Below are 22,023 nucleotides of genomic sequence, written 5' to 3'. Positions count from 1 at the left end.
TGTCCCTCTTTATTTGACTTGTTCTCATTTATATCAAGTCTTCATATGGTCTAATTAGCTGCCACCTATAACTTCCAAATTTTTTCCTTAATGTTATTCATATTTTATACAACCTTTGCTCAGGTTTCCCTTCAGTGGTTCAAGCCCATCTGTGGTGTCTAGCCCATGGCACATAACTTCTAAAAAAGATGCTCCAATTTGAAGCCACCTAAGGTACTGGTTAAATATTTTGTGTTTGTAATAACCTATTATTAGTTCTGACTTTTAGTGGCCTATGGTTTAAAAGCGATCTTATGTTTAGCTCGAAGTTTTCTGGAAATCAGCATGCTTCCCACTTAAGGTTGTTTTAAGGGTAAAATGAGATAATACATAAAGTGCTTATCATAATGAAAGTAAGCTACCAGGAAAATGTTCATTTGTCTGTTTTTATTTATTGTGAAGTTGCAAAAGCAACTTTTCCCTAGAAAATTCAAAGTAGAACAAATTCTAAAGTTAAGATTGTTCTTTTTAGATTAATGCCTTGAAAATATGCTTTTACTTGTGTGGCCCTGAAAATGGATGAGAGAACTTGTTAGAGTGCATATCTATTTTACACTGCATTACAGCCTGGAAAGGTACTTTAAATTGCCCTTCAGGTAACTCCCATTTCCCAGAAGTCTACTTTATTCTGTTTCCATGGGGCAATTAGCCCCAAAGTATTGCAGGCAGCTCCCTTGTTACAACACATGAGTCCACCTCAAATAGGAAGAGGTTGCTGTTGGTGCATATTCCCTTTGGAAGTATCTTTGTCACATATCTGACTCAACACTTATTTCTAGCAGAACGAGTTGTTCAAGCAGGAAATCTATTTCCACAACTCAAGTGGAAGCTTTATTTAAAAAGTGCAATTGGCATAAATCACGCAAGAGAATGTGGCTAAAGTGCACAGCTGTCGACTTCAAATTTAACACAATTTGGGTATGAAAAAGCAGTTGGAAAAGTTTTTCCTTTACTTCTGGATTGATGGCACATGAAAGTGTTCCTCCTGCCTCCCAACACTCCCCAGGATATGACATTAGAAGTGTCAGGGCTTTCTAACAGATAAGCAAACACCAAGACATGAAAAGTCATGGTACTTCTGGGCTTAAGATTTTGATATTTGGCCCTGGGAGATTTCTATGCAAAATGTGGGTGTTGCTGTTATTTTAGACACAATAAAGGAAAATGAATGCTTACTTGAAGGGCTCTCAAACTTGAAGAGATTAGGTATGAGGACTAAGGCTTTGTACCCAGGGTTATGGTCCAGGACAGCTCTGTGTTTTTGAATATGCTGTGTAGAGTCTTACTATCTTATTAGGTATATCTTTCCCTCATTCTCATTCTCCTTTTCCTGTAACTCTTTTATTCATCTTTTTCGCATCCATTCTTTCTATTGCCCATTTCCCCATTTCCCCTCTTCCTGCTTATTCCACATATTTTAGCTTCTAGGATTGTCTCCATGTTTTCTGAATCTCTCTCTTTCTCCTAGTTGCGCCTTCCATTTTTCAGCTGTCTCACTGCCTCTCCATGCAGCTGCTTGAAAACATTTCCCACTGAGTTCTTGAATGAAAGTTAGAAATGATGCCTGACTGGAACTGTCTGGATACTTTGTGACTTTCACCTTTGTTTATACTTGCTGGTGACTGGCTACTAACCTGGAATTCTGTTTATCTCTGACTTGAGTTCGCTTCCCTCTTAGCAATCTTAGCAACCCGAATGTCCTCTGTAACAGTGGATACTCCTCCCACATAAACACAGCGTGCTTCTCCCATCATGACTTCCTGTAAAGAAAAGAAATAACTGTTTGTAGATGTTAGACACATTTACCCAATAAATATTTTGAGTCCATATAAAATGGTCACTGTGACAATTTAACATGCTATTTGAGGTTATATACCTTTGTCTCCCAAGAAAATACAATCAGTTCTCTATAGTCTTTGGAGAGAGCTTTGTTTTAGGGCTACATTCTCAAAAGGAGGTGGTTTAAGAAGGTATGTCCTGTCTGGCTGTACCACACAGCCAGACAGTCACTGGGCTGCCTTTTCCCATAGCACAGCCTAGAAGAGTGCCCTGAGTGGGTTAGAGAGAAGAACTGGGTTAGGCAAGGGTGCTGAGGGCAAAGAGATTTATCTGAGTTCAGAGCAGTCCAGATGATGGATGTCACGAAGTACATATAATACCACCTAACGAACCTTGATGAATCCACTTCATTGTTTGATTTTTAGTTTTCCAAGAGGAGCTCAATCAATATCTTTCCTCTCATCTTCTTTCAAGGTCAAGACAGAAGATAAATTAGTAGGTCTTGGTGAAAAGGCTTTTAGTGTTTATTGTGATAAAGTTGTAAGCCTTTCTTGGATTTGTAGGATTGTGTGTGAGCTCATCCACAGTAAAAGCCAAAGTCCTTCGTGACAACCTACAACATCTTCTGTGGCTTTCGCTACCCCCCTTCCCTTGTAAATCACCTGCCTCCTGCTTTGTTTTGGCTTTGCCCATTTTTGTGTGCCTGCTGCTGTTCTTTCAGTAGGCTGGACATTAAGATAGTTCTGCCAGGAACACTCTTCTCCAGACACTTCTTCTCTTTTTCTTTTTTCTTTTTCCAAAAGATAAATGTGAAACCTTTCCCCATATAGGGATCCCCACCCCGATTTACTCCCTAAACATATCTTACCACAGCATCCCTCCGTGCTTTCTCTTTTGTGTTTCTGCACTTGCTGCAGGTACGCTAACATTCACTACCTGTTTACTCACACCCATCCTCATGGCCCCACCGTTGTTTCTAAGCTTGGCTGCTTCCAACTTGAAATCCTCAGATACAGAGCAGACTTTTGCATTTTCAATCATCTCTAATCCTTAGATTGTGTGGCTATTTATCTTTACTTATTTTTAATATTTTTTTCTCTCCACTAAACATGAGGTACTTACTTGGTGGGTGCAATTTTTCTGATTATGTTGTAAATGCATCAAAAATTTGTAATGGTAAAGAAGTTAATAGCTGGGCCAGTGGAGATGTAAATTAAAGAGAGTGCTTGTTTGACATGTCTCCCACATTTATCCGACTAGCATGAAAACATATTTTAGGAGGAGGGGCTTGCCCTTGCCTTTAGGTAGCAGAAGCTAATGAAGACTGAGAAAATTGAAAAGCCAAAATATTTTGACATTTGAGAGATAGAAATTAGAAGTCATTGCACTGCTCTGTGGTTCTCTGCAGGTGCAAACTCAGGAAATGCCTAGAGAAAATACAAGAAGGTTCTGGCAACCAGAAAGCCAGTGTGTGGCCACAGTCTATCTTTGCTGAGAAATTTTTACCACTCAGTGGTAAGTTCAAAGGCTTAGAATACAAAATGGTCAGAATAAGTGGGTAAAACCAGAAAGAAGCTGCTTTTCTCAATTGCACTTTGTTTTAAAAATAAGAAAGACATGCATATATGGTCATATACATACATTATATGTATATATATGTATATATGAAACACACCTGAATGTGTACACTATATGTACTTTCCTATATATGTATGTACACAGATAGCATGAAGCTTAACCATCTTCACTGTACAGTTTGTTATCAGTTAGCTTGTGCATTTTGTTGTATAATAATTACCATTGTCTGCACAAGAACTACCACTATCTGTCTCTAGAACTATTTTTTTCTTCCTCAGTCTTTCCCAATTGCTTGCATCTTTAGCCCTGACAACAGCTATTCTATTGCTGTCTCTCTGAACTTACTAGTTTTAGGACTTTATGTAACTAATACTCTACAGTACTCAGTAGAGTGTCTTTAAGATCCATCCATGCCCTAACATATGTCAGACTCAATTATCTTTTACTGTAAATTCACATCACACTTTGTTCACCAGCTCATCTATTGATAAGCACAAGTTCAATCTACTTCAAAGCCATTGTAAACAATGGTGAAAATACCTTCTCCAGACCATTCTCACAATTATTTTGAGCTTATGCTCATAAATAGAATAATCAGTTCAGATGATAACTTCATCCAGTATTATCACACTTTTTTATGGCAGCTGTACCACTATACATCCTCAATATTAATGTAGGTTCCATTTTTTCCTGTTTATGTCATCACCTGTTTTGCTTTACAATAGCTAGCCTAATAGTGCTTTTGATATACATTTCTCTAAAAATATTGAATATTTTTCATGTGTCCATGGCCCTTTGTATACCATATTATCATTAAAAGAATGTATGCTCAAGTTATTTGTTTGTTATTAGGTTGTTGTTGTGTTTTTGTATGTGTTGAATCTGAAGAGCTCTTCATGCATCCTGGATATTAATTCTTTACCACACATATGACTAAGAAATACTTGTTTCTTGTCCTGTGGGTTTTTTCTTCACTGGTTGTTAGAATCTTTTGATGTATAGAAGGCTATATTTTGGTTCAATCTAGTTTAAAATTTTTTCTTTCATTTTGTGTGTGTTAAAGTACTGTTGAGTTTGATATCATGAAAGTGTCTATTATTCTCCTAAGATTTTTACTGCTTCAGGCCCTGGTCTGTCTATGTAAGTTCCACCTCTCTCTCTCTCTCTCTCTCCCTCTTTCACTCTGTAGTGTGTCTATCTTTCTTTTTCTGCCTATTATCTATCTATCTATCTATCTATCTATCATTTAAAAAATTTATTTATTCTTATCTATCTATCTTATGTATATTAGATGCATTGGTGTTTTTCTTGTTCGTATGTCTCTATGAAAGTGTTGGATTCCTTGGAACTGGAGTTACCGGGAGTTGTGAATGACATATGGGCACTGAGAATTGAACTTGGGTTCTCTTGAAGAGCAGCCAATACTTTTACTATTGGGCCTTCTCTGTAGCCCCCTCTACCTAAGTTTTTAAGTTATTTTGAATTGGTATTTTATTCTGTAATGATATATTACAAGCTGATTGTTTTGTTGTGGATATTCAGTTTTAAAGCCTGTCTGTTTTCCATCTAATAGTGTTGGAAGCTTTATTAAAAAGCATATATATTATTTCTGAGTTCTCTACTTGATTACTTTGGTCTAAATGTCTGTCTATGCGTTATTGCCACATTTTTTCTATTTGTTGTTGCTTTTCTGTTAGTTTTTTCTTTTCGTTCTTTTTTTATTTTTACAGTCCCTCCATTTTCTCCTCCCATTCTCTTCCTCTCACTTCCTCTTCCTACCTCCTCTTCTTCTCAGAAAAGTAGAAGCCTCCCAAGGGTGTCAACCAACCTTGGCACATTAAGTTGCAGCAACACTACTCATCTTCTATTGAGGCTAGACAAGGCAACCCAGATGGGGGAAAGCGATCCAAAGGCAGACAATGTACTCAGAGACAGCCTGTGCTTCTGCTTTGTAAGCCCCACATGAAGATCCAGCTGCACAATTGTGCAGGGGGCCTAGGTAGGTCTGTCCCATGCATGCTCTCTGATTGGCAGTTCATACTCTATGAACCCCTAAGGACCCTTGTTCTTTGATTCTTTAGGTTTTCTTTTGGTGTCCTTGACCCATCTGACTCCTGTAATCCTTCATCCCCCTCTTCCACAGGATTCCTCAAGCTCTACTTAATTTTTGCCTGTGAGTCTCTGCATTAGTTTCCATCAGTTGCTGCACAAAGCCTCTCTGATGACAGTTATGATAGTCTCCTGTCTGCAAGTATAGAAAAATATCATTAATAATGTCATGGGTGGGCTCCCTCTCATGGCATGGGTCTCAAACTGGACCAGGCATTGGTTGGCTGTTCCCTCAAATACGGTTCCATCTTTTACCCCTGTACATCTTGTGGGCAGGAGAAATTGTAGGTCTAAGATTCTGTGGCTGGGTTGGTGTCCCAAACCCTCCTTTGGAAATCTTGCCTGGTTACAGAAGATGGCCAATTCAAGCTCCACATGGCCTGTTGCTAGGAGTTTTAGCTAGGGTCACCCTCATAAGATCCTGGGAGTTTCAATTGTCCTTTCAATCCAATTGTGTCTCCTAGTACTCTTTGCCTCTGTTCTTCCCCACCTCATGCCTCCTCTTCCCATCCCCATGCCCTACCCTCCCCTGTCCCCTACATCTATTCACTCCTGATGTCTAATCTATTTACCTTTTTCAGTGAGATTCAAGTGTCCCCCTTGATCCCTCCTTATTACTTAGGTTCTTTGAGTCTGTGGTTTGTAACATGGTTATCCTGTACTTTATGACTAACCTCCACTTATAAGTCTTTCTACGTCTGGGTTACCTCACTCAGAATGATCTTTCCTAGTTCCACCTTTGTGCCTGCAGATTTCATAATATCATTGCTTTTAATAGCTGAGTAATACTCCAGTGTGTAAATGTAACACACTTCTTTATCCGTTCTTCAATTGAGGGCCATGTAGGTTGTTTCCAGTTACTGGCTATTATGAATAAAGCTACTGTGAACATAGTTGAGCAAGGATTTCTGTGGTAGAATGGACTGTCCTTTGGGTATATGCCTAGGAGTGATGTAGCTGAGAATTAAAGCTAATCTATTCCTAATTTTCTGAGAAACTGCCAAATTAATTTTGAAAGTGGTTGTACAAGTTTGTACTCCCATCAGTGACGGAGGACTGTGTGTTCTCCCTGTTCCACATCCTCACTTGGTGTTAGTTTCAAAACTAGGACTGCTAACTCTTTAGCTCAATCTTTATTAATATTATTGGCTGTCTAGATTTCTCGATGTTTTTATTATTTTTAGAATACAAATTATTTTCTCGATTTCTTTAAAAATGTTAGTTATTAATTGATAGAAACTTGAATGACTTCTTGCTTTCTATTTTGAATCCTTCAACATTGTATAATTTATGTATTTGTTTCTAATAGTTTCTTTTGTATGGGTTTTCTCTCTCTCTCTCTCTCTCTCTCTTTCTCTCTCTCCTCTCTCTCTCTCTCTCCGCCCCCTCTCTCCCTCTCTCTTACATTGGACCTCTCTTTATAGTTCATATCAGCTACAAACTTTTAATGTTCCTGATTCAAGACTCATAATCTTTGGGAGTAATATCATAATACCACTAAGCTCAGGTGATTTGCACTTATTATTGAGTCTTCAGAGGCTTCTTATATCGTTTTATATATAATTCCCAGCGTTTTAGCTATATTTAGTGACATAATAGGAAGAGGTATTTCTACTGTATTTTCCTACCAGCAGAGCTTATGGTATATGTTAAATTAAAACTCCCAGGGAATTAATGAGTGAGAAGATGACTGAGCCAACAAAGTATTTGTTTTGCAAGAATTAGTAAGTGAATTCAATGCTAGCACCAATGTAAAACTAATGAGTGCAGCACCTGAAACTACAGTGATGGAAAGGCAGTGACAATGGATCCCTGGAGATCAAGGTAGATAATATGATCATTTGTGCAAATAACACCAGTTGGTTTCTCCTTAGGGCCTATGATTTACCCTGTCATGGGCTTTTACCCTGGTTTACAGTACCATACTTGAACTCTCTCTCATGGAGTAGCCCTCAAATACAACCATACAAGGGATGGCTTCTCCTGCAACCACTATGCCACTACTGCACCAGTCAGCACAATTTTCCTATCAGGACTGTAGCATGCAGGGTCCAGTGCTGGGTGAAACCATTGGTATGTGCCTATCAGCCTCCAACACGTTGAAAGCTGGCCTAAGGGAAGAGCGTTTCATGGTCAGCTTGAAATTAGCTTACTGATGCTCTGCAACCCAAGTGGCTGGTATCATTTGCAATAGGAATAAGCACTATCCACATGCAGGGTACCTTTGAAAAAACTCTATTTTGTTTTATATTTTTAAGTTAAACTAGTGGAATTCAATAAAGCTTCTTTATATATGGTCAGTTTTGGTTAACATACACTTTGCTCAAAATATATAAATAATAAATATAAAAACAATAAATATATAAAAATAATAGAAATATAAAGGTAGTCTTTCTTAAAGACTTTTAAATGTCTTATACCATAAAGATTTGAGTTGACATTTTCCATTGAACAGAAATTATTTGTATCACTTTTGGGTCATTCTGTAAGTTTTAAATTATGTTTCATTCTTTTAATTTCTCAGATAAAAATAACATATGTTTGCGATGCATAACTTGATGCTTAAACTATGCATTCCTTATGGAATGGCTAATTCAGGGTAATTAGCATTTGCCTTACCACATACTTGTTTTGGTGAGAATTTAATACCTCCTCTCATTAGTTTTCAAATGTGCAATATAGTTTTCCCACACTTACAATGTTATATATTAGTCCTGTTGATCTTCAATAGGCAGTCACAATGTGACTTATGATTAGTCTTAAGCACTGAGATGAACTAAGGGTTTTCATTCTTGAGGAGTCATTGACTCTGATATTAAAAGATTGTGACTCTTACATTTTTATCTCCAAGTTTCATATCCTTTTGGCAAAGATATTGGGTATCATCTTAACTAGTGTTGATGAGTGCATATGCTAAATTCTTGAAGATGAAATCTTGCCAGTTCTAGCATTACAAAACCTACAGGAGGTAACAGCATGTTTTCCTTCAAAGTCTGAAAATTTGCTTCAACTTGTTTAGTGAGAAACATTCATTTCCATTTTCTACTAAGCTGTGTGGAAATTATGTAGTTTAGTGAGCTAGAAAGAATCTGAGCAGAACTAGATGAATCAATTTTTAGGAAGAAAAATAAAAAGGAAAGTTTGATACCACTGTGGCTTAAAGACAAAGATACTACTATTCTTAAAGGCATTCAGGAGAAAGATTAAGCAGCTACTTTTGTTAATACTTACAGCAGTTTTCTAACATTATGCTGTGAATCGATTGAGAAAGGAATCTAGTTAAAGCTCAGCTCCCCTACAACTGCAGCCATGATTCTTAAAGCTGGTCTGGACATCATCAGCCTCATGTGGGAACTTTTTAGAAATGTAAATTTCTAGTTCCATCTTTCATCAGACACTCTAGGGCAGAGGCTGGCCAATCCATTTTACAGACACATACAATTACTACAATGACTACAAAGCATCTGCAGCTCAGAGTAAGATAGGACCCATACCAGAAATATTGGGGGGAAACAAGAAACATGAGTAACTACTTACGTTTTTTGTTGTCAGCTGATGGATTAAACACCCTATGAGTACCACAGCAGCTGGTGCTTTATAATAAAACTATTAGACGCATACCATCATAGGTGCTTTCCACACTTGCTCATGCATTAATATAGCCACACAGCTCTCACAAAAATATGGTACCTATGTGCATGCCCTAATGACTGTGATATAATAGATCTGAGCTGTGATCCTGACAAGTATATTTAAAAGATGCCCATTACCCCATCCAGTTGTATGTCAACTCTTTTTCTTCCAACACCTCCTTAGCCTCTTGTTTTTCATGTTGTTCACTTTTAATTAACAAAATAGAAACTAATACAAGCACTTCTATGTGCTTGGTGTGTACTGACCAATATTTAATCTATACTCAGTTAGTCTAACTCTCCAGAAACATTGAAATTAAGATATCCATGAGGTATCTGCCTTCTATGATCATTGTAGTACCATATGTAATAATTGAGATGTAAAAACAACCCAATCATTAAATGATAGATAAGTGGGTAAAGTTTGGTCCAAACATATCATGGAGAGTTATGTGGCACTACAAAGAAGAAGTACTTCTATTTACAATATGAATCATGTTTGGAGACATGCTTGAAAGACATTTTATTAAGTTAAATAAGACAGAGAGGATAAATATATAGGACCCCATTTATATGGGGCATAAAAAACAGTGGAACCCATGTAAGCACAATGAAGAATGGTGACTGCAAAATGTCAAGAGAAGAGAAATGGGGAGGTATGGGCGAAAACAGTCACCCATACCCAGAACCATGGTTCCATAGTTTGCTTCTTCCTGGGATGTCAAGATGCTACTGGACACTAAGCCTAAAAGGATGAAGCAAAGTCCAGAACCAGACCCAGTGGTTTCTATAGAATTCTAGTCTGGCTGCGAGTATGACTGAGAAGACCTTTTCTGCAGGCTTAAGTGTTTTAGCTCTTTTTTAATAAACATTTTTATTTAATTTATTCATATTACATCTCAATGGTTATCCCATCCCTTGTATCCTTCCATTCCTCCCTCCATCCCATTTTCTCTTTACTCACCTCCCCTATGACTGTGACTTAGGGGGACCTCCTCCCCCTGTATATGATCATAGGGTATCAAGTCTCTTCTTGGTAACCTGCTATCCTTCCTCTGAGTGCCACCAGGTCTCCTCATCCAGGGGACATGGTCAAATATGGGGCACCAGAGTTCGTGTGAAAGTCAGTCCCCACTCTCCACTCAACTGTGGAGAATGTCCTGTCCATTGGCTAGATCTGGGTTTGAAGTTTACTGCACGTATTACCCTTGGCTGGTGCCATAGTTTGAGCAGGACCCGTGGGCCCAGATCTGCCTATCATAATGCTCTTTTTCTAGGTAGGCAATTGAAGTGGTGTGGGTGAGAGCAGTTTGGCAACTGGTGCTAAGCCAGGTGGCAGCGGGAACTCAGGCTCCAATGCTAGGCTTGGCATCAGTGGGAACCTAGCCAGGCATGTAAGTCTGAGGGTCCAATGGTGACTATCTTGAGGGAGAAGTCCCTCTCCAAAGCAGTCATCCAAGTGCTACAGCTCAGTGAAAACAGCCACTATATACACTTTGGCCAGTGGGAAGTATATTTGGGGGCGAATGCACTCCATGGGTTGAGACTAAGATGCCAGCGATGCTCTAATTGCATGGGAGGGGGGATTTCCAGGTGCTAGATTGCAAGGCTGTGACTTTGTTGCTGTGGGTCGCCAGGCAACGTGCTCCAAGGGAGGCATGGAATCAGAGAGGGAGCAGTTGTACTCATGCCCGTCTCAGGATGAGATTTCTCGGTAAGAATTCTGTGGTTTGAACATGCTCCATCGCGCCAGTTCCATGCCAGTTCCCCTGGTGGCATGGTCCACATGTCCCACAGAGTGTGTTTTAGACATGTGTAGATATTGCCTAAAATTGAAATCCTGCATTACATTATAAAGTTTGCATAGAGGATAGATCGTACACTATCCAAATAACAATAATAATTAACAATAAAGGAAGCAATAAAATTATTAGAGGTAAAGGATATGTTAATACACTTGGTAACGTTTACACATATATACTCACTATAGAACTAATAGAACTAATTTACATTGTTTGCACAAAATAGAGAAAGCTCTTTGTAAATCAGTTGTAATTGATTTAATTAAAATGTTTTATTATATTTTCTATGTGATTCCACTTATGTTATACTCCTGAGATGACAACCTTGTAGAAACTGGGAACAGAGTAGTGGTTGCTGAAAATTAAGGATAGTGTCTTCATTACTCTATTTTATTTTAAGACAGGATCTACCTATGGAGCCAATGCTAGCCTGGGCCCCATTATGTAGATTATGCAGGCCTTGAACCTGAGGCAATCATCTTAACCTATACTTTCCAAGTCCTGGAAAGTTGTGGCCCACACATGGCTCATTATTCCTATTTATTTAAAGAAAAATAAACCCAGTGTGGTTCAATTGAGTGGACTATTATTCTACTTGGGTAAAATAGTGAAAAACAAGAGTCTCCTTTGTAACTCTTTCACTTCAAAACCCTAGAAAAGAATATTATTTGCAACTTTGGCAAGCAGTTCAGGCAAAAGAATCTTCTTTTTTGTTAAATTAGCTTAAAAAATAATGATATTCATATATTTATATGCAAAGATCAACTTGTAAGGTGCAGACATTTCTATTGAGTCTCCACGTTGGGTGAGCCCCTCTTCCCAAACAAAGTCTGTTTCTCAAGCAAACAGAGGAGCCAAGATGTTTAAACATTTATATAAGAACAGCATAGAATGTATGCCTAGCTAGGAAACCTCTCTGCATGTAGCTATAATTAAGAATGTAGGTGAGTCTATGAAATATTTAGGACTCTCTTAAAAACACTCAAGGGAATCCTTCATACACCTATTAATTTGCTGGGAGAAGCTCTGCTCCAGTGTGCAGGTAAGCACACCTGGGTGGATCTGAGTGATCATAGGAAAAGCCATTGTGGTCACAACAGCAGGAGGATGAGCACACAATGAGATACAGTAATATCATCTGTAGATAGCCGGATCTACACATGGATCCACAAAGGAGCTTGTACCCACTGAACTCCAGAAGCCTGTTCTCTTTTAACTGTGAATGGCACCTTGCATGGAGCCAGGCAATGAATGAAAGGAAATCCTGTTAGAAAGTCACTGTAATGAGATCTGATGGGTTCTTTGTTTGGCCAAATAGTTCATAGTTAGTGGGGTCACATTAAAATTAATCACATGCTCATTTCTTCGCTAAATGTTCTGCTGTAGGCTTGGTTATTTGCATTTAATTTTAAAGTAGATAATAAAAATAGCTTTAATAAAAGCAAAACCCAAGATGCAGTAACAATAACAAAATTAATCAGAACAATAACAACGGCTACTATTATGAGTCTTACAGTGTGCTTGGCACCATATTACTTTCTCTACACTTACCTACCAGCCACCTGCTCCAATTGCTATCACCTTAATTTTCTTCTAAGGAAAAGGATTGTAAGCCTCATGGAGACAGCAAGAGTTAATGTTACATCTTATCAGGAACATGCACTTTGAAACTGTAAAAACGTCATTTCCCCACCACCCCCACCTAGAGTTTGTGTTTTGAAATGTGGCTACTGAAAAGTCTATCCTCTCCCAAGTGTCTCAGATGGAAATCTCAGGTGCACTGCTCTACTTACTAATTACATGGAATGGCAAGGTTCCAGGTCCTCATGTGAATCCCCTTTCCATCACTGTAACAAAGTGTCTGAGAAAATCAGCTTCGAAGGAGAGTCAGTTCTTCATCACAAGGTTGCATTACTTCATACCTGTGGAGAGACAGTTGCCATGGCTAAAAGCACACGATAGAAAGAATGTTTCCTTTGTGGAGACCAGAAGGCAAGAGAGAAAGGGAGAGGAAGAGTCTGGGCCTGTAGTTGATTTCAACACTAGACTTCCATTGACCTAACTTCCTTTCACTAGACACCATCTCTCAAATATTCTACTACCTTCTGATAGAGCCACACGCCAGGGCCCACACTTCAGAGAACACTGAAGGCCTATTCATTTCCTCACCAATGACTAGCTAGCTTGTTTGTATCTACCAGTAAGCACAGGCAAAATGCCTGCTCTAGCATGACTTAAACTGTGAACTTCATTCATTTTATACCCTTCCAACATTGATGTATCCATCAACTGAAGCCTGCACAGAGCCCTTTCTTTTGCGCTTTTCTGAGAACAAGTGACTTCAGAACAAACCTTTCTGGTGCCATCTGCCAACTTTACCCATTTATCTAGTGTCTTGCTATTTTACTTCTCCCTGATAAAACAAAGCTCTGTGTTGCCTACACCTTGAGGTACTGCTAGATCTCTTGGTAGGAGCTATCTCTGTAGTACAATAGACCTTTTCCCATTTCTTGTGACAAAGTCTCCTTTCTATATAATCAAATATTACTTATTTCACACAAATAATGCGGTTATAATCATTCCCCAAGTATTCCTGCATTAAGATATAATACACAATAAAGAGCAGTAATCAAATCCCGGAAAGCCTACTACAGATATCCTTCTGCCCAAATGCAGTCTTTCCAGAAGTCTTCATGTAGACATATCACATCTTACGTGTTTTAGTTACCTCTAACTGTTGTACCATAAACTACTCAATGTCCTTGACTTGAAATCTAAGCGAAAGAAGAGAATGTGCTACAATAATTATTTCATGAAAGAATGTATAGTAATTAGGTTTAAGTGGTTGCATTTCAGGGGAAGGAATTCTTTTGTTTTGTTTTGTTGTTTGAGACAAGGTTTCTCTGTGAAGCCCTGGCTGCCTGGGACTAACTTTGTAGACCAGGCTGGCCTTGAACTCAAGTGATCTTCATGCCTTTGTCTCTCTGAGTTCTGGGATTAAAGATGTATGCCACTATGCATGGCTAGGGGAAGAAATTAAAATAATCTTTTCAACTTTATTTTATTCCCCTCGATAGGAACATGAAAATTATCCCAAGGAAAGATAGATTAACAATTAGAAATAATTTATTGGCATGTGCAGCGAACATGACAGAGACTCAGCAATGAGGATGTCAGAGGAGTGTTAGAATGTAGGCTTATGAGACACTTTAATGGGGAACAGGGAATCTGGGAAGAAGTGATAAGACTAAGGAAAAGGTTGTGAGATCTCCACAGTAGCAAACTCCTGGATGCTAAATATATAGGGAACCAGCAGAGTAAGAATTGCTGGCCAGAACCATCTTCAGAAAGACTTTCTATCATCTTCATGGCTGTAAAACTCCCCCGGCAGAGAGGATTTATGACCATTCTCACTCCTCGGAAGTTTCTGCTTTGTGTCAGATAAGGGGAGCTCTAGGAGGCTTCTTCCCATGATTGATACATCTCAAAAGCCTTCTGGTCAAAACAGTCCTCGTGACAAAGTGGCACACTTAGGGCAGTGCATTTTCATCTCTAAACGAGAATGAGGATGGTTTACTTTGAGCCTCGTATTCTTATTCCCATCTTAAGAGTCAGACATGAAGTAGTCAGTCCTCATCGCTCTGTCAGTGCTTGAGTAAAATAGTATTTATAAATACCCTCTGGGTGTAAGTGAATTTGAACACAGGCACTAGACAAAGGAGGATCACAAATGAACCAACATGCTGTTGTTGCTGCTTGTGAATCTGAGAAATGTTGTTATTGCTGCCCCAGGAATCTGCAATATTCTAACCAAATGGTTGCAAAAATTGCACCAACCATTGGAAGTGAATAAGCTCTTACAAGCCCTTGTTTGCTGTTTCTTTTTCTTAGAGTTTGACAGTGGATACTCCTCCCTCCCAGCAGAAATTCTCATCAGAATGCTTTATTCTCCACTAATTCCGATGACAAATCCTATAATATTATAAGACCAGGAGAGGCTTAGGGATGGTCAACGCACAGAAATCAGGGGTCTCCTTTACTTAAAATGATGGTGAGATCTGGAACTGTCCATGGTATTTGTAACATGTCACATAGAAACTTGAAAGGCCCAAATTCACCTGAGTGTATGCTGGCATAGGAGGTCTGGCCAAGCAGAGGTGAGAGAAGGATAATTTTAAGCAGAAGGAAGAACAAGGGGAAAATTATCACTACGGTTTGGATTTAGTATAAGTGTGTGGCCTTGAATCCATGTGTTTGGTTTTCACTGTGGCAATTTTGGGGATTAAAGCCTGTCAGGAGAACGACTCAGGCCAGTTGACGGTGTGTTCTCATAGAGATTACGGAAGCCCTAGCTTCCTGTTTTGAGATGTGATCTCTCCCTCTCACACAGGTGCCCATTATAATGTTATCTTTTTTTTTTTCCAGAACCATGCCACTGAAAGCACTTCACCTTCTAATCTCCAGAAATATGAGCTAAATAAGTTGCCTTAATTTAACTTATGTAGCAAAACACATCTCAGGTATTGTACTATAATAATAAAGAAACGCCAGGTTTAGGAGCTGAGTCAGTAGTTAAAGAGGTTCGATGCTCAAGCCTGGTGCAGTTTGACTCCTGGAGGCCATATAAAAGCCAGGTTTTGTTACCTGCATCTGTATCATCAGCATTCCTGCAGTGAGAGGGAGGTAGAAAGAGGCCAGTCAGCTAGAAGCTTGTGGGCAGCTGGGCTGATACATGCAGCACAGGTCCGGTGGCTGCTTCTTCAGCTGTCAGTGGCTTGCCTTTGCAGATGAGTACCGAGTGATATGGCAGGGTTCGGCAGCAACAGAGGTAACTATGGTGCCCTGGTCAGCAGCCAAGCCCAGGAATCCAGTGGTGAATTCTTCAGAGAGGAGGGGAGTCCTTCCTTCCCCAGAATAAATGACAAGTCTCAGAAGGTGGTAGTGAAATAGACAATGGCAGCTCATTTATTTCACGTGAAACAGGGACTTATATACCTTGCCCAGTGGGAGGAGTTTTGAGAGTGAATGTGTTTGATTCCCTGGGTTGCCAGGGATACTTTGTTTATCCTATAATAAGATAGGTCCTATAATAAGTCCTATAATAAGAGGGTAACACAGTACTTATTTATCCTTTGGGGGGCATGAGAAGGGGGGAGGTATGGTTAGAGGTATGAAAAAGGTCATTGGTTAAAAGCTAAGACACCAAGACATCTCATTAGCAAAGGATGGGAATTTCCAGGAATCTCTGGTGCACACTGAACCTTGCCTGCCTTTCTTATACATTCACACACACACACACACACACACACACACACACACACACACACACATGTATATATGTGCACATATGTACATGAGCATATTTGTAGAATGAATAACCTATTGAATACTGGAAAAGTCAAGAACTCTGGTTCTTAGTACTGGAAAAAGTGTCATGGGTCTTTTTCTACATTGTTTCCAGGCACTCCTCTAATTCTTAGAATTCACAGAAATCTACAAAAGCAAAGGTGGGGATAGAAATTCAGAGACCAGCACACATGGCAGGGAGTTGAGGGATGGAAAACCTAGGTTATATTCCTGCTCACAGTTGAGCTTATCAAAAAATTTTGATGATATACCTGTCTTTCTGCTTCTGGGTTAACGCATTCATTATGATCATTTCTAGTTCAATCCATTTGTCCACAAATTTTGGAAATTCCTTGTTTTTAATAGCTGAGTAGTATTCCATAGTGTAAATGTACCACAGTTTCTTTGTCCTGAGGGACACTTAGGCTGTTTCCATGCTCTGGCTATTATGAATAAGGCTGCTATAAACATGGTTGAGCATATGTCCCTGTTGTGTGCTGGAGCTTCTTCTGGGTATATTCCAAGGAGTGGAATAGCTGGGTCTTGAGTAAGCCCTATTCCCAGTTTTCTGAGACTGCGTCACATAGATTTCCAAAGTGGTTGTACTAGTTTGCATTCCCACCAGCAATGAAGGAGTGCTCCTCTTTCTCCACATTCTTGCCAGCATGTGGTGTCACTTGAATTTTTGATCTTAGCAATTCTTGATGGGTGTAAGGTGGAATCTCACAGTCATTTTGATTTGCATTTCTCTGATGACTAAAGATGTTGAGCATTTCTTTTAGTGTTTCTCAGCTATTTGATATTCCTCTGTTGAGAATTCTCTGTTTAGTTCTGAGCCACATTTCTCAATTGGGTTATTTGTTTTGGTGGTGTTTAATTTCTTGAGTTTATATATATATAAACTGGGCCCAGGGGTTCTGCTTAAACTATGGCACCAGCCAAGGTGCCATATGTAGTATATGTGCAGTAAACATTGAACCCCGAACCAGATCTAGCCAATGGACAAGACATTCTCCACAGTTGAGTGGAGAGTGGGGACTGACTTTTACATGAACTCTGCTGACCCATATTTGACCATGTCCCCTTAAGCAGGAGGCCTGGTAGCCCTCAGGAAGGATAGCAGGCTACCAAGAAGAGACTTGATACCCTATGAGCATATACATGGGGCGGAGGTCCTCTTCAGTCACAGTCCTAGGTGAGGGGAGGAAGGGGAAATGAGGAGGGAGGGAGGGAGGAATGGGAGGATACAAGGGATGGGATAACTATTGAGATGTAATATGAATGAATTAATAAAAAGAAGGGAAAATTGATGAAAAAAATTTAAGCCACAAAGGACAGAAATTAAAGTAGTCATGTTGACCTAACAAAGCAGGTAGGCTGAACTTCTGGGAAGACTTGTGTAGGTTCATGGGACATCAGCAGTAACTGGGAAGACCTCAGGAGAACAAGACATTCTCCAAGATGCCTCAGTCCACAGTTATTATGTGCTCTAAGAAGCATGGACATTACCAGATACTGTAAAGTCAAGCAAGTTGGGTCACAAGACCCTTGTCTTTGTGACTCAAGTTCAACATTCTCCTCATTTTGATTTTCTCAGTGGGAATTCTATTAGCACAGGCATCACACCCACAGCACACATCCATTTACTGCTCACTCACCTTTGTTCAACAGGCCACTGTAGCTTATAAAATCATGGAAAACTGAAAACCTCGCCAAGTTTCATGGTATGCTCCACGATCCTAAGAAGAATAGACAATGGTGTGTGCAAGTCTTTGGGCATGGAAGATAGAACACAGTGATAGGCCTCTTCACTCATTTTTCATGTTACTCTGGCTGTCTTATTTCTGAGTAGGAACAGTAATAAATAGTGATCCTAAGTGGGTTTACCAGGAGATCTTAATAAATAAAAGTTGTCTGGCTCAAGACATAGCACAGCGGGTCTGGAGTTGGTTATGACAGATTGTTTGTTTTTGTGAGACTTAAGATGTGAATTGGAAACCTGTAACGGCAGAGTCAGTCGAGAGTCCCTGTGGCTTAGCACTCAGATTCATCTGGACTTGAATCCCAGCTTCATCCGTTGTAAGTCCTGTGGTTTGAGGGAAATATTTTCATCTGTTGGTTCCTTGGTGTATTGATTTACAAAGTGGACACAATAATGATCTCTCATTTCAAAGTGGTCCTGTGTGAGAAGGTCTATGCCCCCTGAGTGAGAGATGAATCACACTTGGAAGGCAGCTATACTCACCACTATACCACCAAGGCAGATGACAAATCACACTTGGAAAGAGAGTTTGTTCAAAGTATCTGTGACTCCGGTAGGCTTCGGGGCTCATATGGGTGTCAAGGCCGGAATGTTCTCCTGGTTGTAAGATTGAGAAAGTTCGGATAGAGAAATGGTTGATGGGTACAGGAGTGCAGTTGCACAACACAGTATGTGCTCTATGGTTCCCAGCAACATTTTGCACATAGTAATCAACAGTGAGGTATTTGAATGTTCTTAATAAAATAAAAGATAAATGATTGAGGTCATGGCTATACAAATGATCATGATCAGATCAGTACACGATATGCACATGAGGAAATGTCACATCATATACACAAGTGCATGAAAACATGAAATTTTAAAAAATGAAAATGCTCTTTTTTTTTGAAGTTTATATGCTCTTAGGAGTGCTGAATATAGAAGTGGGGCCAGAATCTAGAAGGAAGGAACACAGAAAGTGCATGTGATTTCAGCTTGAGTGTATTCCCCTCCAGAGACAGAAGGAGATTATTTCAGATCATGTGCTTGAGGTGACTGAATGATAAGTGAGGCGCAAAAAAGCATCACATGATGAACCATGAGGTGGATCTCTATGCCCACTCTCCAATTCCTATGACTTTTAAGACTTAAGAAATCTTGTGAAGACTTCAGGCTGCCTTATCTGCAGCATCTCTTCTCCAGTCCCTACTCTCTAGGAAAATCAATGCATCCAGGAACCAAAGGGCAGGGAATGCAGCGGCCACCTACCAGACACATAGAAGACAGCCTCTAACTGGAGACATAACCTTCTAAAAGGAAGGCAGGGACACCAACGGCAGATATCTTGGCTCATTCTTTCTTCTCTAGGGACTTTCTTTCTAGGTCTCAAACATGAAGGTTTCAGATTTGTTTTTAGTTGCTGCCCCTTAAATACAGCAGAACAGCAGGGAGTTTCTAATGAGAGGGTTATCTGCAATCCAAACCTCAGGCAGCCTTCTGGAGCATCCTTGCTATTGTGCTTCAGGAAGATGCTGTTTGGAAAAAGAAAACTAGACTTAAATAAAAACACTCCATCCACAATAGAATCTTCATTACATAGGAGGAGTTGGGCTGGTTTATTTTCTGATGTAGTAGAGCTCTGAAACTGCGTCCAGTAAAAAATCGGTAAAATTCTTGGGTAAATGTTTTAATAGGGCTATTGTAAGCATTTCATTCAATTGTTGGGGTATGGAGCTGACATTACCAACAGTTGACTATGTCAAGCAAAAGTTCACTTTATCCATATGGACTTTCTTGAGTTCTGTTTGCTAGATAAATTCTAAGTTTTTGCCTCCAAATGCCTATTCCTCTGGTGTGTCAGAGTATTCCATGTTTCTTTACACAGAAAACTTCTTCAGTGCTTCTTACGAGCTGGCGGCCATAATTGTCCACGTCTTATTTTTTTGCCAGGCCTCCTTTCTGTTCTTTATATTACATTCCATTCTCTGGCAGCCTGTGTTATCCTTCAGTCTTGGAAATGGGAATTTGCCTTAAGGAGAAATAAGGGAATGGTTGATGGTGAGCTTTTAAATTCTGACCATCAGCATCACACTTGCTGTGTCAAGCCCCAGTTCTGATGTACAGGAGTAGCTTCCTTGAGCTGCAGGTTGCCCAACAATAATGTGAGAATGGCAATGATCCCTTTGCTCATATGTGATATATATGGTTTGACACATTTTGAACAGCCGGTCATTGTTATAGTTTATTAAGGTCATTATTCATGGCAAGGTCTCCTTGTCCTGCTGAAATTATTCCACAAAATGTCAAGTCTTAAGACACTTTACCATGCCATGAGGCCCAGGGTCCAGCTATATTCTTCTGAGTAGACATATATTCCCAGAAAAGAACTTATCTGAGTATCTTGTCTCTATCTGTTTGAATATCCCAGACAAGAGCCTGAAGGCATTCATGCCACTAAACATGGTTCTCCGGAGGTCATTGTAAGTTTAACCGCATTGATTCCCTGGTGAATCTGCAATGGCTGGCTAGGAGATCAATCTCCATCACAGAAATGTGGTTTGGGGGCTTTAGAAGGCAAGTCTGCTCAGAATGTGTCATTTCCTCTGTTACTGTCTGGGGTGACTACAAAAGCATCTTTTTTTTTTTTTTTTCAGCAGAGGGAAGATGACAAAGCACTTCTTCTCTTTGGAAGTGAAGCATGCTGAAAAACCGTAATATATATTAGTAGAAACTGGGCCAGTGTTGTCTTTTCTTTCTATATTTAGGGAAAGAAATCCACTGAAGTTATTTTTTTGTTGTTTTTTACAAATTACAAGAAGACAAATCCAACAGATAAACATTAAAAATCTTACACATCTTGAAGGTCAGTTATGAAACAAAATGAAATAAAGTATATTTGTCTCCATGGGTCCCATGGGGAACTGTACAAAGGAAAGAGCAAACCAGCCTTGATGCTCTTCCTGGAAGATAATAAATCTCTGAAAGAAGAAAGAGCACAAGCTTATAAAGCATTTATGCATAAGCAACACTCATAGTAATATAGAATGTATTCATTTTTTAAAGATTTTATATATATATTCATTTTTAAAGTCTGATGATCTATTAGTTAAAAATCACCTATTTAACAGAACTCTTGCAGCTGAATAAATATTTTCCTACTTTAATAAGCATCACTAGAAGCATTTATTATAAAACTAGAGGGTATCATCTCTTGAAATCCAAGTAGGAATGCAGTACTGAAAGTGATACTGGCTTCTCTGAATGCAGGTTTCCTTTCCTCTGTCAACTACATTCTCTTGCTTCAAAGTTACATGATTACGATAGTGTCAGGTACACATTCACATCTCCAATCTACCTGGACAAATGACTTAGGTACAACAGACATCTTCACAGGGAAGCACAGTGACTATGTCAAAATCACTCAGGCACATTTTGGCAATTTAAATATTAGTGTCAACCAAACATAGAAACATAATGTCTCACTCAGCTTAACTCTCAAGACTTAGAGAGAGTATGAATTGGTCTAGCTGGATCCCAAGGCTCCATCAACATTAGAGAGGAGCAAGATTGGGTACATGACTACCAGGAGTTCAGTATAGTCAACTAGGGAGGGATAGACAATAGTCTGAACTTGGAATGTGTCTCAACAACTAATAACCATGAGCTTAGTAGAGAGACAAGATAGTTAACTAGGGTCATTGTTCACACAAATCTTTTGTTTCTATTAAGAAAGATTTGAACTAAAAATTAACATAAATCAAAAATAGCATGTAGATTGATGATTAACTCATTTTAATCTACTCATGAGTAACTTGAACCTTAGGTACAAATCCCAGTTCTGCACATAGATCCATAAGCCACCTGCAGATGTGATTCAGGTTTAGCAGGTATATGCATGGGGCAGCACAATGGCTAGGGCAATGCTTATGAGGTTCTTCCACTAAATTTGAAGTCTTCTGGTGGACTCTTCCTTATCCAGCATTATAATCATCACATT

The 22,023-nt window shown here is 39.3% G+C and overlaps 2 long non-coding RNA genes across 4 annotated transcripts in view; both read left to right on the top strand.

The window, feature by feature from the left end:
• The window catches only part of LOC311605965, a 307,310-nt gene that overhangs the window by 264,334 nt on the left and 20,953 nt on the right, over positions 1 to 22,023 (top strand). The gene's annotated exons all lie outside the window — the stretch shown is intronic.
• LOC311605969 lies at positions 131 to 20,761 on the top strand. The gene is made up of 3 exons (XR_014782134.1): positions 131 to 213; positions 3,227 to 3,333; positions 20,681 to 20,761. It is a non-coding gene; the product is annotated as an uncharacterized lncRNA (long non-coding RNA).

The sequence above is a fragment of the Acomys minous genome (genome assembly GCF_964271855.1).
Source record: "Acomys minous genome assembly, chromosome: 9".
Classification (NCBI taxonomy): Eukaryota; Metazoa; Chordata; class Mammalia; order Rodentia; family Muridae; genus Acomys; species Acomys minous.
The sequence above is the reverse complement of the archived record's forward strand: the minus strand, read 5'-3'. Positions and strand labels throughout refer to the sequence as shown.